Source organism: Fukomys damarensis, unplaced genomic scaffold (genome assembly GCF_012274545.1).
Source record: "Fukomys damarensis isolate Sample0158 unplaced genomic scaffold, DMR_v1.0_HiC HiC_scaffold_11, whole genome shotgun sequence".
Lineage (NCBI taxonomy): Eukaryota > Metazoa > Chordata > Mammalia > Rodentia > Bathyergidae > Fukomys > Fukomys damarensis.
The window spans coordinates 48326272-48331446 of record NW_022900923.1 but is presented as its reverse complement, the minus strand read 5'-3'; the positions used below and the strand labels follow the sequence as shown (position 1 = coordinate 48331446).

The window sequence follows — 5175 nt, the reverse complement described above, 5'->3', positions numbered from 1 at the left end:
TTGTGGTGTGGGACTTGTGCCCTGACTCTGCTCAGCTGCCTGGAGAGCCGGTGAGGAGCGGAGAGGTTTCTGCCTCACCAAGTGTAGCCACCATGAAGTGCTACCTGGTTGCAGGCCCAAAGCGACAGGGCCACTGATCATGGGCTGAAATCTCTAAAAGCATGAGTTAAAATAAACGCTTCCTTTTAGTTTGATTATCGGCAAAGATGACCTTCGAGCTAAAAGGCAAGTCCTCTCGGTCCCTCTCCTTCCTTCTCCAAGCCCACTTCCTTCCTCCCTTCCTTCCTTTCCTTCTTCCCTGTTTCTCTTTGGAGTCCTCCTGGCTTCTCCCATCCTGGAGGAGTCACCAGTTCGGGGACACCCACTGCTTCCGAGAAGACACAGGAATCGATCAGTACCCGGAAGACTAGGTGAATTCAGTTCACATCAAGGAGCTTCCAGGATGTGCCAGCTCTGTGCTCAGCCCTGGGTGTGGGAGTGCACAGCTGGGAAGAGGAGCTGGGGCCCAGGAGAAGAGGCCATAGAAGCCCCAGCTTGGTGAAGGATGCTGGGGCGGGGGAGGAAGGGTCAGCGCTCCTGTCTGTGCCAAGCATCCTTGTTCCAACGCCACCTGGGTCTCTGGAGAGGGAGAAGAGGTTTCAGTTTTCAGTTCTTGGGGCATCTTCATCATCCTTCCTTCTCACCCCTCCTTGTCATGCCCACTGCTGCCCGCAGTCCCTTCTGTTACTGTCGGGAATATTAAAAGCAGTTTCCACACCAGTTAGGGGACTCTCCAGAAGGCCTCTGCTCCCTGGCTGTACCCAGGTTGGGGAGAGAAACCCCAGGAAACAGAGGCAGGATGTTTTACTCCCAAGACCTTGGGAGGGGATACCACAGGCAGCAAGATGAGATCTCTGAGGACCCTCGTCCACCTTAGAGACCCCTTCGGTGACACTGCCAGTTCCTGACCTGCAGTTCCATGCCCTCAGCACTGAGGGCTGAGGAGAAGGGCAGCAGGGAGCCTCCCAGCTGCACTCAGGCCTGGCCAATGGACCATGAGAAAGAACAGGGAGGGCGTTTTGAGGTAACCCATTTTTTTTCTGCCAGTCAACGTGATATATTGCTCAGATCTTCAACAGTTATTATAAAGAAACTCAGACTTGATCACAATCAAGTTTAATCAAGGGAGCCCATTTGTAGATTGATTATAGCTTAATAGATTTATTAGGAACTGAGTGGTCTGAGCCAATCTGGCCTGCTAATTGGGAGAGAAAAGGTTGAAGGCTAAAAGCTTGGAGGGAAAAGGAGTTGGGGGAGAGGGCCAGGGAGAGATTTCAAAGAGAACGGGAGGGCACCTGGGTTATGCAGAATGGAAGAGGCAAGTGGAGCTGAGTGAAGGTGAGGAGAACGTTTGGGAATAATTTTTTCCAGCAATTCTTAGGCTCATTAAGCAGAGCTCATTATTTAGTTTTTTCCAAAATGCTCGGTCTTCATCTATAAAACAGGCATACTCACTTCCTAGCTTGTGGGGTGGCTTCAAGGTAAGGGGAGACTGTGCACATGAAAGAATGCAGTGGAGAGCATGCTCCAGTCTGGGTCTTCAGTGTCCCCGAGCCCTGTGTGGAGGCTTGGGCCCTGGCCTGTGGGGCAGGTGGGGTGGGGCCTGGTGGAAGTCGAGTTACTGAGGGTACCCGCTCAGAGGGGGTGGTGGGGCCCGAGCCCCATCTCCTCTCTCATTGCTTCCCAGCCACTAGGAGGTGAGTGGGGCTCCTTCCCCAATCGTGCCCACCTGATGTGCTGCACCTCCGCAAGCCCAAAGCAAGAGGCCAACCAACCATGGACTGAAATCTCCAAAACCGTAAACCAAAAATAACTTTCCCTTTTCTCCCTTAACTCGTGGGTCTCCTGCTGATTAACTTAAAAGTTAACTGATTGAGGACCTTAAATCTTATGAAGAATTTCTTCCCCTTAGCACCAGGAATAGTATTTGATTAAATACCTGTGGGAAGGTATTGTGTATCATACAGTATTGTGGCTGCCTCTTCTCTGACCTATACCTCTGGACAGAGAATACTTCCCATAGTTCACCCTAAAAGGAAACAAATTAGAATCGGAATTCTGGGGGCCCAGACAACTTGAGACATCAAAAAGCTGTCACATCCATAGATTTCTTTTTTCCCCATAAGCTAAATTTGAGTGAGGTGTCTACTAGTAGGAAAAAGATTCCGACTCAGTGCGATGTGTTTATTGATTAGTCTGCACACATACAAGTGAGTAGGTATTACCAGTTTTAGAGGCTTGAGACTCAGAAGGGTTAAGAAATTTGTTCAGAGACACAGAGCTTCAAACAAAGTCTGTCTTTCTACTTCCCATGCTACAATAAGTGAATTCCTTGGGCAGTTTGGAAGCTGACTTCAGCAGTGTTATTTTTTTTCTGATAAAGATGTTCAAAGCTGATGTGCTTTATTTAGCTGATGACAGAACAAGGCCAAGAAATAGATTCTATCTTCATGACCCAATGCTTGACCTGGATGTATTATTAGTTGGGTGATGTAATCAGTGGTTTGATCTGTTTCTCTTGTTGTGTTTGTATCTATTTTTTTGGAGATTATTACTTAAAATTTTAACTTTTATTTGGAGGTTTCTTCCTACATGAAGTAGCATAGATCTTAAACTCACCTACAAACAGCAGTCACAGTCACAATGTCAAACAGGCACTTAGAAGTCCCTTGTAACAGTGATCAAGGGAACAAAGGAAGGCACAGATGAAACATATCTGGAATAAAAGAAGCGGAGTGTTGTGACACTCACCTGTAATCGTACCATTCTTGGATCACAAGTTCAAGCCGAGCCCGGGCAACGGAGCAATGTAGAGATGTCCTGCCTGAAAATTAAAAATAAAAAAAAAAAAAAAGAATTGAGGATGTAGCTCAGTGTGAAGGCTCTGGGTTAAATCCTCAGTACTGGGGGAAAAAAGAGATTGCAGATTCCACAGACTTTTTTTTTTTAAGAGTAGGACATTTATTGAGGGAGAAACAGCTCCTGAGAGGTAGGAGGGGACCTGGAAAGCAGGTTACCCTCCAAAGACTTTTTTTCTTTTTTGGTACCAGTGATTGTACTTGGGACCTTGCCCTTGTGAAGCAGGTGGCAGAACCACTGAGCTAAATCCCTGGCCCCGTTTTGTTAAAAAGTTAAAAGAGCTGCCCCAACCAGCTCTGTTAAATCTGACCATGGGGGACTGTGATAATAAGTCACAGTGATAAAGCTGTAACTGCGATAACTCATTGCATAGCAATGGTAGTGGAACACTCCTGCCACACTTGGCTGAAAATGTTCCTGGGATTTTCCCATCACCACCAGGATGAAGAACAAATTCCACTGGCCTTCAACACCAGAACTTGCTTCCCTCACCAGACCCAGCTCCTGGCTCTGCCCACCCAGCCCTAGTCCCAGCCATACTGCAGCTGCTGGGATGGTCCCTACTTTCCTAGGCTTCCATGCCTCGTACATGGGGTTGTTCTGCTGGATGTCAGGAAGACAACCGGATATTTATCAAATCATCTGGAAATAGGGGGATACAAATCTGCTTCCTTACTTAAAATCCCTTTTCTTCAGGAATAATGATTGAGTGGCCCTAACATAGTCAGGGTACTCTGCGAAAGTGCTTTCAATGAATATGCGCTATGCTGGGGATTTAGCTCACTGGTTCCACCACCTGCCTTGCAAGCACACGGACCTGAGTTTGAGCCCCGGTACCAAAAATAAACAAGCAAAAATTGCAAACAAAGAATATGGGCTATTTTCTAGGCTTCTGAATAAAATAATTGTTATGTGTATGGAACCTGGAGCCAGATTGCCAGTCGTCAAATTCAAGTTCTATCTCTTAGTAATGGGTGACTTAGTGCAGTTTATTTAACCCCTCTAAGCTTCAATCTGTCCATCTGTAAAATGGGGTAATAAAAATACTTCATAGAGTGAAGAAAAGGATTACACGAGTTAAGGCGTGTACCGTATTTAGAATGGTCCCTAGCAGAGAATGCTTGGGAAGGTTTATTCACAATGCAACAACTCTGCAAGTAGTTTAGTCACTGTTCAAATTTCATTGGGTGTTGCTCTCTTTGGGGGACCTCCTCCATGTCACCTCCACACTGGCTGGTTTCACAACAGGCCACCCCACCAGCCCCTCAGCACACCACAGCTCAGCAGGTGTCCCTGTGTGCAGTCCAGACAGTGCAGTCCCACCCTTCCATCTACTGGATTCTTAAAGGCAGGGATGGATTTTATTCATTTCTCTCTTCCCCCAACCCGAGTCATAGTAGGCCTTCAATAAATATGTAGTAAATGGAATCTTGCTTTGACTTTACAAACAGCAATTTGAGCCCAGGGAAAGCTAAACAAGAGCTCGTAAGCCTACAGGTAGTAGGGGCTGAACAGAACCAAAACTTCTAGTTCATTTCTTCTGACTCTTAGGCCTAAATTAGTACAGATTAGCGTGAGCAGGTGTGTGTGTGTGTGTCCATTCATGCCTGGTCATTTGCTTTTAAAATTATGTTATCAGGTACTCATAAAATAATCCATGTTCTTTCAGGGCCCTTCTGAACAGTTAGTATTCCTGGATAAAGGACTACTGGGAAGGAAGTAGAACTACATCTTGCCAGTTAGTCAGTGGCTTGCTGATTATCTGGATAACTCTGAAAATTTGAATTCCCCATCACATCAGAGGCTGTTACTTTGATCCATTTGTTACTTTCCCAGGTGAGGAAATTAAGGCAACGTCCCTGAGAAAACTGAAATTGCCTTGACTTGGGGTTGGGCACTAGTGCTCTGCCTATCCCATCTGCCTCACCTCACTGCCAGCATCAGACGCCATCCTGTTGCCCAGGACTCACTGAGCACAGTTCGCACTCCCTTCTGCATGTGTGTGTGTGTGTGTGTGTGTGTGTGTGTGTGTGCGTGCGCGCGCGTGAGTGTTGCGGAGACCTGGCCCGATGTTTGAAAATGTTATCTCCTGCTTCCAGCTCTATCATTGATCCCAGAACTGCTTTTTCTCCGTGACGTGAAACACATCCATTTAAATCAGAGGGGAGCGAAGGCTCGCTAGGTAGCAGGTGCTGCCCGTCCGGTCCCTTCTCCCTAGCTGTGGGCTTTCCCGACGGCTCGGCTCCCGGGTGTCCCGGAGGGGAGGGCGAAGGCGAG

At 47.3% G+C, this 5175-nt stretch overlaps 1 long non-coding RNA gene across 1 annotated transcript; it reads right to left on the bottom strand.

The window, feature by feature from the left end:
- Positions 1–288: 288 nt before the first annotated feature.
- LOC104854596 lies at positions 289–5169 on the bottom strand. Its single transcript, XR_778182.1, has 4 exons — positions 4826–5169; positions 2791–2863; positions 1979–2068; positions 289–618 (listed from the first exon to the last, which is right to left on the bottom strand). It is a non-coding gene; the product is annotated as an uncharacterized LOC104854596 (long non-coding RNA).
- Positions 5170–5175: the final 6 nt, after the last annotated feature.